Genomic DNA, 13540 nt, shown 5'->3' on the forward strand with positions numbered 1-13540 from the left:
ACAGGCTCGGTGTCCAATCCTCCCCCTGCACTGGGTCCGGATACAGCTGGACCCAGCCCCATGAGACAGGAATCAGCGCTGCCTGGGGTGAGTGCGGAGCAGGCTTGCCCTCGAACCCCACTCTCTAGGTCTCTCCCAGCCTGGCCCAACCTTCCCCCAACAATATTTTCCCCCTTCACCTATGCCTGTGTGTGTAAAGTTCTCAGGAACCTAGTGTGCTTGTCCCATCTCTAAAATGGATTCCTTGTATGTTTCACCTACAGGAAACCCTTTCATGACATCTAAAATTGATGGCCTAAGAATTTAACTAGACAGTGCTACTAGTACTTTTAACTCTTCTTCCCCTCCCCAACTGGGATGGAATCTCTCTGTGCATGGCACTATCCATACAGTACACTGTACATACCTCTAAATCTGGCCCTAAAAATCACATAGGAATTTGTGACAGAGTCCGGAACTGAATCCATATCCAGAGTCCCCGTGTCCACCACTGATGTACAAACTTGCTCATATTTAGATGTTCATTTTTATCACATCATGTTTTAATCTTTTGTGATGTTTAAGCTTTTTAAAATTAATAATACAGCTGCAAAGCCTGAAACAGTAGTATATTAAAAGATCTGGGGAAAATAAAATGGGAGATTACTTATAACTAATAAATGCATTATCAGTAGATTTTTAAAAGTCATTATTAAATAGTAAATATGCATTTATAAGTCAGCTTCTAAGGCCACAAGACCATCTTACAGAAGGATAATTTCTTTATAATGTCCCATATTTTTGAGTAACCCATAGCACTGAAAGGGCACACACTATAAAGCCTCTTAATTGAGGCCCGATCATATTTAAAATTAAATTTCATATTAAAATATATGCTGTATTTTATGTATATAAAATTAATTGCATTATTGTATTATAATATTTTGATTTTTTCTTTATATAAAATAACTGGAAGTTTTATCTTTCTAAATTTCCCTTTCTCCTCTTTTAATCTGGGCATCATTAACTTTGCCCTCCCTCACAATAAGATTTTAGTCAAATCATGATGCTTTTCTCTTAACACCTCCATGACTCACCCTTTCATCTGTGTCCAGACTGACAAAACTTCTATCCAGGCCCTCATCTCCTCTTTTTACTCCTGCAATCCTGACCCTTTCAGATCCATTCAAAATGCTGCTGACATAATAATCTTCCTAGATCAGGGGTTCTCAAACTGGGGGTCGGGACCCCCCAGGGGTAGCAAGGTTATTACATGTGGGGGTCGTGAGCTGTCAGCCTCCACCCCAAACCCCGCTTTGCCTCCAGCATTTATAATGCTGTTAAATATATTTTTAAAAGTGTTTTTAATGTACAAGGGGGGGGGTGTCACACTCAGAGACTTGCTATGTGAAAGGGGTCACCAGTACAAAACTTTGAGAACCACTGTCCTAGATCAATCAATCTGATCATCTCACTGCCTTCTTCAAGACCCTCCACTTCCTCTCCCTTCTCTAACACCAAACAAACTTCTGGTCCTTACCTCCAAAGTGCTTCTCTTATCTCATCATGTCACCACCCATTTCCTTTGCTCTGCCAACAGTGGTGGCCTCCCATCAATTAGTAGGGGAAGCAAAAGTGGATGGAAACCTGGGAGGCAGTGACCATGAGATGGTCGAGTTCAGGATCCTGACACAGGGAAGATAGGAGAGCAGCAGAATACGGACCCTGGACTTCAGAAAAGCAGACTGACTCCCTCAGGGAACTGATGGGCAGGATCCCCTGCGAGAATAACATGAGGGAGAAAGGAATCCAGGAGAGCTGGCTGTATTTTAAAGAATCCTTACTGAGGTTACAGGGACAAACCATCCCGATGTGTAGAAAGAACAATAAATATGGCAGGCGACCGGCTTGGCTTAACAGTGAAATCCTTGCTGATCTTGAACACAAAAAAGAAGCTTACAAGAAGTGGAAGATTGGACAAATGACCAGGGAAGAGTATAAAAATATTGCTCGGGGACGCAGGAGTGAAATCAGGAAGGCCAAATCACACCTGGAGTTGCAGCTAGCAAGAGATGTTAAAAGTAACAAGAAGGGTTTCTTCAGGTATGTTAGCAACAAGAAGAAAGTCATGGAAAGTGTGGGCCCCTTACTGAACGAGGGAGGCAATCTAGTGACAGAGGATGTGGAAAAAACTAATGTACTCAATGCTTTTTTTGCCTCTGTCTTCACGAACAAGGTCAGCTCGCAGACTACTGCACTGGGCAGCACAGCATGGGAAGGAGTTGACCAACCCTCTGTGGAGAAAGAAGTGGTTCGGGACTATTTAGAAAAGCTGGACGTGCACAAGTCCATGGGGCCGGATGCGCTGCATCCGAGAGTGCTAAAGGAGTTGGCGGATGTGATTGCAGAGCCATTGGCCATTATCTTTGAAAATTCATGGCGATCCGGGGAAGTCCTGGAAGACTGGAAAAAGGCTAATGTAGTGCCCATCTTTAAGAAAGGGAAGAAGGATGATCCTGGGAACTACAGGCCAGCCAGCCTCACCTCAGTCCCTGGAAAAATCATGGAGTAGGTCCTCAAGGAATCAGTTCTGAAGCACTTAGAGGAGAGAAAAGTGATCAGGAACAGTCAGCAAGGATTCACCAAGGGAAAGTCATGCCTGACTAATCTAATTGCCTTCTATGACGAGATAACTGGCTCTGTGGATGAGGGGAAAGTGGTGGATGTGTTGTTCTTTGACTTTAGCAAAGCTTCTGACACGGCCTCCACAGTATTCTTGCCAGCAAGTTAAAGAAGTATGGGCTGGATGAATGGACTATAAGGTGGATAGAAAGTTGGCTAGACTGTCGGGCTCAACGGGTAGCGATCAATGGCTCCATGTCTAGTTGGCAGCCGGTACCCTTATTGACAACACAGACAGAGCCTATTGTTTAAGATGGAGGAGGTAGTCCCGTATAAATGGCACCAAGGCGAGCATCGGCGACTGATGGTGCTGCTCCAACCAGAGAGAGAACCTCTTCCACTTGGCAAAGCACTTTTTACTGCCAAGGAGAACTTGTCTGATTTGATCGGAACAGGACAGTTGCATGGCATTTAGCCATGGACCATCCATGCTGTGAGGTGGAGCGACTCTAGGCTTGAGTGCGTGATCAGGTCCGGGACAAGCGGTAAGGTGACCAGAGTCACCACAGACATTTCCAGGAGCGATGTGAACCAGTGTTGGCGTGGTCAGGCCGGAGCTATCAATATGACTAGGGCACGGTCCCTGTGGATCTTGAGGAGCACCTTGTGGACCAACAGAACTGGTGGGAACACGTAAAGCAGACGGCCCCCCCATGGAAGAAGAGCATCTGCGATGGAACCCGGGCTGTGATTCATGAAGGAGCAAAACAGTTGACACTTCCTGTTGCTGCACGTGGCGAACAAGTCTATTTGGGGAAAGCCCAAAAGATGGAAAATTGAGCTATGTCCGGCCAGAGGGACCACTCGAGGCTGTGAAAAAAAATCGGCTGAGACTGTCCGCCAGCTCGTTCTGTATCCCAAGGAGGTATGATGCCTGTAGGTGTATCGAATGCTCTACACAGAAGTCCCACAGCATGAGGGCTTCCTGGCACAGGGGAGAGGAGACTGCATTCCCGTTTGTTGATATAAAACATCGTAGTGGTGTTGTCCATAAGGACTGATGCACATCTGCCTGATATCTGAGCTCGAAAAACCTGGCACGCCAGGCACACCGCTCTCAGCTCTCTGACATTGATATGCTGAGCTAGGTCCGCCTGAGACCAGAGACCTTGTGTCCTGAGGTCTCCCAAATGTGCTCCCCATCCCAGATCTGAGGCATCTGTCACTAACGAAAGGGATGGCTGGGGGCTGGTGAAGGGCACTCCTGAACAGAGTACCTGTGGGTCGAGCCACCACAGGAGGGAGTCTAATATTGGGCAGGGCAGGGTTACAATGCTATCCAAAGTGTCTCAAGCCGGTCAATAAACCAATGCCAGCCATGGCTGGAGTGAGTGAAGTCTGAGTCTGGCATGCTGTACTACATAGATACACACAGCCATATGCTCCAGCAGTTTCAGGTAGTTCCTTGCTGTGGTCGTAGGGAACTGTCTGAGGCCCCATATGATGTCCCCCCAGAGACCTAAATCTGGCTTCTGGGAGGTATGCCCTGGCTTGAGTCGAGTAGAGCACTGTGCCTATAAACTCTAGCCTCTGCACCAGGGACGATGTGGATTTGGCCTCGTTGAGAAGGAGACCTAGTTTGAGGAAGGTCCTTCTTATGAAGCTGACCTGCTCCTCCACTTGAGATCTGGAGTAGCCTTTGATCAGCCAGTCGTCAAGGTACGGGAAAACCTGTATCTGCCACTTGCACAGAAACGCTGCAACGACTGCCATGGACTTGGTGAAAACATGAGGTGCTGCTGACAGGCCAAAGTGCAGGACGGAAAACTGATAGTGGCTGTTTACCACAAACATGAGGTATCATCTGTGAGGTGGAACTATTGCTATATGAAAATATGTGTCCTTCAAGTCAAGGGCAGCGTACCAGTCTCCTGGATCCAATGAGGGGATAATGGAGGTCAAGGAGACCAAGCGGAACCTGAGTTTCTTGACAAACTTGTTGAGCTCCGGGAGGTCCAAGATGTGTCTGAGGCCACCCTTGGCTTTTGGTATTAGGAAATACTGAGAGTAGAAGCCCTTGCCTCTTTGCTCCTGAGGAAGCTCTTCCACTGCCCCTACTGAGAGGAGGGAGTGCACTTCCTGCATTAGAAGTTGTTCGTGAGAGGGGTCCCTGAAGAGGGATGGGGAAGGGGGGTGGAAGGGTGGGAGGGCACAGAATTGGATGGAGTGTCCCCTCTCTACCTTGCGGAGCACCCAGAGGTCCGAGGTGAGACGGGACCAAGCATGGTAGAAAGGGGATAGATGGGACGAGAAGGTAAGAAGGGATGGATCCAGTTGTGGTACTGGTGTGCAGTCCTCGACCGTACCGTCAAAAGGGGAGTCTAGGGCCAAAGCTCTGCTCCGAGGAGAGGTGCTGCCTCCTTCTACCATTCTTATTCCACCTACGAGAAGCGTCCTGGCAGTTCTGGGGTTGATAGAACCTGGAGGGAGGCTGTTGCTGGAAACGCCTATGCTGGGTGGCTGGTGTATGGAGCCACAAAGATCTTAGGGTGGCCCTTGAGTCCTTCAGACTATGGAGTCTCTTATCTCTTTTGTCGGAGAAGAGGGCCAAACCCTCAAAGGGGAGGTCCTGGATCGTTTACTGGACCTCATGGGGCAGACCAGAGACCTGCAACCAGGAGCCCCTTCTCATTACAACCCCCGTGGCTGCTGTACCTGAGGCTGCCTCTGCTGCGTCCAATGCCACCTGTAGGAAAGCTCGGGAGACCAGCTTTCCCTCCTCCACTAATGCAGAGAACTCAGTACGAGAGTCCTGCGGCAGGAGCTCCGCAAACTTGGCCATCACAGCGCAGGTGTTGTGTGCATATCTGCTCACGATTGCCTGCTGGTTTGCAATGCGGAGCTGTAGGACACCGATAGAACAGACCTTCCTGCGGAACAGGTCAAATCTTTTCGCCTCCCTGTTCTTAGGGGAGGGGCCCTGGAAGCCCTGGCATTCCCGCTGATTGGCTGCATCAACCACCAGTGAGTCGGGGGTGGGTGGGTATATAAATGTTCATATCCCTTTGTCCCTTCTAAGTACCGCCTTTAATTCCTCTTGGCCGAAGGGGACAGAGAAGCAGGGGTCTCCAACAGGGTTTTGGTTATCTCAACAATTGTCTTTATCAAAGGTAAGGCAACCCGCAATGGACCAGAGGATGCGAGTATGTCAACAATTGGGTCAGATTCCTCCACCACCTCCTCTGCCTGTATGTCCAGGTTTGGGGCAGCACGGTATAAGAGCTGCTGGAGTGCCCTGTTATCCTCCAGAGCTGGGGCCGTTGACAACCCCACGACTGCTTCATCTGGGGAGGATGAGAAAGAGAGGCCTAGCAGCGGACCTTGCTCACTGACTTCAGCGCCCTGTGGGTCTCATGGCACGTGGTATTCCATGGTGTGTGGTGCCTGGGCCTCTGGAGTTGGAAATATTGGTGCCGAGGTTGGTGCTGAAACTGCTAGATCCGGCGGTGCCAATCTCGTCGAAGCCAGTGGAGTTGAAGCTGAAGCCATCGGCGGTGTTGCTGATGGGAGGGTCAGTGCCGGAGCTGTGGGGCGTAACAGCAGTATCGGTGTTTTGGTCAGTGGTGCTGCTGCTAGTGATGCCGGCATTGCCTGCGGGGGAGCCAAGGACGACGAGGACACAGATGCCAACTTGGACCTTGGCCCCTGGACCTGTCCCTGGCTCTGGTGATATGCCCAGGGTGTCCAAAAGGGCCACAGTGATGAAGGCTGCCACTGCGGAGGCCACGGTGTCAGGTACGGCTGATGGCTATAGCAGGATCTGGACCTCCTGGTCCTGGTCCTACTGGAACGATACGAGTCCATCTCCAAGGTCTCCAAGCAGGACCACCATGGAGAAGCGGTGCCCTGGGCTGCCGGAGAGCGGTGCCGAGAGGCCGGGGATTGGTGTGGCTCCCCTGCATGGATGGGCCGTGCCAGAGAGAGGTGCGCCGGGGAGATGGACTGGTGAGCCATCAGTGCTGGTTTGCCCCTTGACTGAAAGTAGGGCCACGCAGTCACCACCAACTTGTCCCTCCTCTGCAGGGAGGATGGCACTGGGAGGCATATACGGTCCTTAGCCACCTCAAATGCTGCCGGTGTAGATGGGAGCTGGAGGTGGTGACCTTGGCATTCCAGGGATTGTGGGGAGTTCAGACTCAACTGAACCCCAGCCGGGGCAGGAGTTAACGAAACCCTAGAGGGCTGTAGGGATGAGGTAGCCTGGCTCGAAGTGATCGCAGATACCACAGGTCCCTTGGACTTTAGCGGCGGGGGACTGACCCCAATCCGGCCTTTTCTTCTTTAGTGACACCGGGGACGGACTGTGGTGCCGCACAGAAGACGGCTTTTTATGGCTGGAGGCGTGGCGGTGCCGAGGAGCCTTACGGTCCTTGTTCAGCACCGGCTCGCACACCATCGGTGCCAGAGCACTGCAAACCAAAGATTAAGTACTTGGCGCGGGTTCTGCGGTGCCAGGGTCGGAATGTGGCCGTAGTGCCGCTTCCATCAGCAGGATCTTAAGTCTCTGCTCCCCGTCTTTGAGGGTCTTAGGTTGAAACCCCTTGCAGATCCTGCACTTGTCCTTTTGGTGGCTCTCTCCAAGGCACCACGGACAAGAAGAGTGTGGGTCACTCTTGGGTATAAGCTTGCCACAGTCCTCACAGAGTTTAAACCTTGGGGACCAGGGCATACCCTGGAGGCAGGGAAGATGTTGTTGGGGATGGGGGGGAACCCCCCAAACAAACAAAAACTATTTCTAACTAACTATTTACATTACTGTACAATTAACTACAGAGGACACTGCCAAAGTGCTTGCAAGCAAGAGCGAGCAATGTTCCAGCTAGCTGTCACTGAGGGTAAGAAGAAAAGGAGTACTTGTGGCACCTTAGAGACTAACCAATTTATTTGAGCATAAGCTTTCGTGAGCTACAGCTCACTTCATCGGATGCATACCGTGGAAACAGCAGCAGACTTTATATATACACAGAGAATATGAAACAATACCTCCTCCCACCCCACTGTCCTGCTGGTAATAGCTTATCTAAAGTGATCATCAGGTTGGGCCATTTCCAGCACAAATCCAGGTTTTCTCACCCTCCATCCCCCCACACAAATTCACTCTTCTGCTGGTGATAGCCCATCCAAAGTGACAACTCTTTACACAATGTGCATGATAATCAAGTTGGGCCATTTCCTGCACAAATCCAGGTTTTCTCACATCCCCCCACCCCCATACACACACAAACTCACTCTCCTGCTGGTAATATTCCTACCTGCTATTCCTATTCCTACCTGCATGCCTCCAGCTTTCACCCTGACCACACCACACGATCCATCGTCTACAGCCAAGCTCTGCGATACAACCGCATTTGCTCCAACCCCTCAGACAGAGACAAACACCTACAAGATCTCTGTCAAGCTTTCTTACAACTACAATACCCACCTGCAGAAGTAAAGAAACAGATTGATAGAGCCAGAAGAGTTCCCAGAAGTTACCTACTACAGGACAGGCCTAACCAAGAAAATAACAGAACGCCACTAGCCGTCACCTTCAGCCCCCAACTAAAACCCCTCCAACGCATTATTAAGGATCTACAACCTATCCTAAAGGATGACCCAACACTCTCACAAATCTTGGGAGACAGGCCAGTCCTTGCCTACAGACAGCCCCACAACCTGAAGCAAATACTCACCAACAACCACATACCACACAACAGAACCACTAACCCAGGAACTTATCCTTGCAACAAAGCCCGTTGCCAATTGTGCCCACATATCTATTCAGGGGACACCATCACAGGGCCTAATAACATCAGCCACACTATCAGAGGCTCGTTCACCTGCACATCCACCAATGTGATATATGCCATCATGTGCCAGCAATGCCCCTCTGCCATGTACATTGGTCAAACTGGACAGTCTCTACGTAAAAGAATAAATGGACACAAATCAGATGTCAAGAATTATAACATTCATAAACCAGAGAACACTGGAGAACACTTCAATCTCTCTGGTCACGCAATCACAGACATGAAGGTCGCTATCTTAAAACAAAAAAACTTCAAATCCAGACTCCAGCGAGAAACTGCTGAATTGGAATTCATTTGCAAATTGGATACTATTAATTTAGGCTTAAATAGAGACTGGGAGTGGCTAAGTCATTATGCAAGGTAGCCTATTTCCTCTTGTTTTTTCCTACCCCCCCCCAAGATGTTCTGGTTTAACTTGGATTTAAACTTGGAGAGTGGTCAGTTTGGATGAGCTATTACCAGCAGGAGAGTGAGTTTGTGTGTGTATGGGGGTGGGGGGGATGTGAGAAAACCTGGATTTGTGCAGGAAATGGCCCAACTTGATTATCATGCACATTGTGTAAAGAGTTGTCACTTTGGCTGGGCTGTCACCAGCAGGAGAGTGAATTTGTGTGGGGGGGTGGAGGGTGAGAAAACCTGGATTTGTGCTGGAAATGGCCCAACCTGATGATCACTTTAGATAAGCTATTACCAGCAGGACAGTGGGGTGGGAGGAGGTATTGTTTCATATTCTCTGTGTGTATATAAAGTCTGCTGCAGTTTCCACGGTATGCATCCGATGAAGTGAGCTGTAGCTCACGAAAGCTCATGCTCAAATAAATTGGTTAGTCTCTAAGGTGCCACAAGTACTCCTTTTCTTTTTGCGAATACAGACTAACACGGCTGTTACTCTGAAACCTGAGGGTAAGAAGTAACTGAGGGGATGGGGGGGGGGATCAGCAGGGCGCTATATTGGGCACCATGAAGGCACAACTCCGGGGGCACCCAGGCAGACCCTACAGATGCTGCTAAGGGAAAATCTTCCGGATGGCATGCACGCAGCGCACACACACCTGATTGGAATGGACATGAACAAGCACTCAAAGAAGAACCAAATTTTATCTTGCACAGAACCAGTCCCCTAAGCAGAGGGAAGTGAAATGTCAGTCTTTGATCTCCATATGCTGAGTCAACCCAACAGGAAAATCCCTGCTGCCCATATGAGGTGATTTATTTACCCCAAAAAACCAAGGTTTATAGCCTGATTTTTCAGAGATTCTAAGGCCCCAGGCTTCCTTTGACTTCAATTAAAGTTGAGGGCACTCAGAACCACTGAAAAATCAAGCCAATAATTTAAAATCTGTATTGCAAAGGGTACCAAAGAACAATCGATTTTATAATCTGGACGAGCTGCAATATCTAGACCAAACAGGGTTGAGGAACAGAGTTTGATCCTAGCCATATCGATTTACCAAGTTTCATCAGTTGCAGCCAGATCCTTAATGACATTTTATCTTAGTTTTTAATTCAATTTCCTTCGCTCTTTTTTTCTATTTTCTTTTTAAATCAAATGTGTCCTGAAAGCTTGAACTCTAACAGCCTACTCCAGTAAAAACAGATGTAGACAATTCCCCAAAACACCTTATTAATATAATGTATAGCTTGAATTGTGCAAATACATATTTATGCGTGTTTTTTTAAAATGGTATTTGCCCAACAGACAATGGCTTTCAGTTTTCAAAGTTCAAATATGAAAAACAGGTACAGATGTTTACAAATTCCAAATGAGGGACACAACAAGAAATGCAGAAGAATGCATGAACTGATACGAGGTTTATGCTGCAAATTTATAGTTAAAACACCAAGAAATAGCAAAAGGGCATCTGAGAAAGTGGTACAGTTTTACCAACCCTAAGAGTTCAAAAATCATGAGTCAGGCCACAAAATATCATGTAATTGCAAAAAAAAAAACAAACTTTTTTTTAAATGTTCTTTTTAATTTTCTTCTGGTTTCTAAGTCTTTATGGAGCAATTGGATCACATCTTGAAGCTTTCATCTACTACCAGGAGAGCCAGAAACTTACTTATATCTATATCTGTATTGCTATGTTAGTGGAGATTCTCATATAACCGAAAAACTCCCGGATCTAAGGTTTGACGAAACCTTAGACTTATCTGGAGACATTTAATACTGGACGTATTTGGATCTAAAACAAGTGGTGCCTCACTGAATGAGAAATAATGGTACTGTGACATTACATTCGATATTCTTCATAGAAATACTGTTATATGAATATGGCATAACTAAGATATGTTTTATGCAAGACGGGTCATGTGAGATATCATTGGAAAGGTTATGATTTACGGAATGTGATTATCCTATTTGTATGTGTAACCCACACACCTTCTGGGTGTGGTGTTATGTCCCATCTAGTGGCACTGAGACCACTTAAAGAGAGAAAGATAAAATGAGTATGCGCTACAGCCTGAGCTAACAGCCAGTCGGCTTTTAGCTCATACAGTAGAGGCTCATGCACGAAACTCCAGAAGTCTCCGGTTCAATCCCGCCCACCTACGACCAGGGTCTGTCGGTGTTACATAGGCGTGTATCATTTCTGTATCCGAAGTTAGGAATATGGACTATGTATCAATTACAAAAATGCTTGCACCTGGGGAACGCCCACCAGACAGTAGGCAATAAGCCTGGATGGGCCATTAGGAAGGACAACTGGACTTTTAAGATACTAATCTCCCTCCTTCCTGAGAAGTTTCCTGGGATGCTGCTTTGACACTACAGGGTCCTGTGATCACGTCACCTGGTGCTGGACACCATCTTGAACGGCTGGTATTTTTGCAGTAGGAGAGGGTGGGGTTCAAACTGGGAAACAAAGGATTCCCGCCATATGCAAATCCTATTTAAGGCTGGGGAGTGAGTTAATCTTGGTTCTTTTCCACTGCCTCCCTGCCCAAGAAGGAAGAGTGCTGGAAAACACCTGAAGAAACAAAGGAACTAAGCTAGTGCAGGGCACAGCAGGGTGGTGGGGGGGCTGAGCCAAGGCGAGAAAGGTCTAGCCTGTGAAACAAATACTCAGAGATTTAAGCTGCAAGCAGTGCAGTTTACCTTCAAGAAACTGTGCAACCTGCACAAAACAATATTTAGCGAGAGAATTTGCTACTATTAACCAGTTAATTTATTGTATTTAGCTTAGTTTGCGTGTTTTGTTTTATTTGCTCAGTGATCTGCTTTGTTCTGTTTGCTATTCCTTATAATCACTTAAAATCTATCCTCTGTAGTTAATAAACTTGTTTTTTTTGTTTATTCTAAAACCAGTTTGTGTAAGTCATAACTGAAAGGGCCAAAAAGCTATGCATATCTTCCTCTACATTGGGGGAGGGAATGGATTTCATGAGCTTATGCTATATAGATTTCTGTGCAGTGCAAGACAATACAATTCTGGGTTTACTCTCCTGCTGGGGTGTACTTGAGTGCTGGGCAATCCCCGAGCGGAGTCTTCCCACACAGAGTTGCTCTCAGTGTCTGTATGCCTTTGCAGCTGGGTGTGTCCCTACCTCTGTGTGTGCTAGAGGAGGCCTGAGGGCCTGGCAAAGCAGGACAAGCTGAGGGAGCCCAGGCTGGTGGAATGGGTGGACTCAATAGAATCCCAGTACATGAGGTGGCACCCCGGGGGGGGGGTAAACCTGTCACAGGTGCCATTATAAAAAAAGCTGCAGAGCCTGCCTCAGTGCTATTTTGGCCTAACTTGTTAAACTTGCACACTATACAAATCTAACTAAGGCATTACCCATTTGTATGCATACATGGGGGTAGAGGTCCCGCTTCCTCATTTTCCCAGGGGTGTTTGACCCCAAACTCTCCACCCACTCCACCCCTTCCCCCCCAAGGCCCAACCCCATCCCCCACCTCTTCCCACCCCTCTCCACCTCTTCCTGCACCATTCGGCCCCCTCCCTTGAGCACGGCCCACCCTCATTCTGCCCCCTTACTCCCAGCGCCTCCTGCACACCGCTGAACAGCTGATCTGCAGTGGTGCTGGGAGGGATGGGGACGAGCTGATTAGCGGGGCCACTGGCAAGTGGGAGACACTCAGGGGTGGGGGGGGAGGGAGAGGAGGTGATCCATGGGACTGCTGGTAGGCACTGACCACCAACTATTTTTTTCCTGTGGGTGCTCCAGCCCTGGAGTATGCGCCTATGCCTGGGAGATTGGTGAGGTGAAACTGCCCATACACAAGAGTGCCTACATGTTTGAAAATTTAGTCTATGACTAAAATCATCACCTACATGTAAACTTGCCAATCTACGGAGTTTAAATTAAAAAAAAAAATTCCAAAGCATAAACATCACACACCAAGATCTATGATTAAGACTACGTTTTAGACTCAGGTATTTTTAGTAAAAGTCACGAACAGGTCACAGGCAGCAAACAAACATTCATAGCCCATGACCTGTCCATGACTTTTACTATATACCCCTCACTAAAACTTGAAGGGGGAGGGTGCAATTCTGGGGCAACTGCAGGTGCTGAGGAACGTGGCCTGGTTACTCGGGGGGGGAGGGGGGAGACTTGGGTGCTCGAGGAGGCATGGTCTGGAGGGCACTGTGGGTGCTCAAGGGCGGGGGGGGGTTGGCCCGGGAGACACCACTGGTGCTTGAGCACCTCCAGCTCGTAGCTCCATGTGCTGCCTTTGCTCTGCCCCAAGCCCCTGTTCTGCAGCTCCCATTGGCTGGAACCACAGCCAATGTGAACTGCGGGGGTGGTGCTTGTGGGTGGAGGCAGCACATGGAGCTAGGAGCTGAGGGAGGGGAGTTGCTGTCACCCTTCTGGGGAGCCCCCTCCCCCAGATAAGCACCACCTCACATCCCAAATCCCCAGCCCTGAGCCCCCCCCACACCGAAACACCTGCTGCTGAGGGGTGTGAGACCCAGAGACTGCCCCAGCAGCAGCCAGTGTGCCTAGGCCAGGAGCTGCCCAAGCTGCTCAGGTGGCTCCCAGGCCAGCTGAATGGACTCCTGCACTAGTCACAGAGGTCACGGAATCCGTGGCTTCCGTGATCTCCATGACAAACACGGAGCCTTATCCGTGATCAGATA

At 48.5% G+C, this 13540-nt stretch overlaps 1 protein-coding gene across 4 annotated transcripts in view; it reads right to left on the reverse strand.

The window, feature by feature from the left end:
* Nucleotides 1–13540, reverse strand: part of ATG7 (autophagy related 7) — a 271172-nt gene that overhangs the window by 170159 nt on the left and 87473 nt on the right. The gene's annotated exons all lie outside the window — the stretch shown is intronic.

This window comes from Lepidochelys kempii, chromosome 7, assembly GCF_965140265.1.
Source record: "Lepidochelys kempii isolate rLepKem1 chromosome 7, rLepKem1.hap2, whole genome shotgun sequence".
NCBI lineage: Eukaryota > Metazoa > Chordata > Testudines > Cheloniidae > Lepidochelys > Lepidochelys kempii.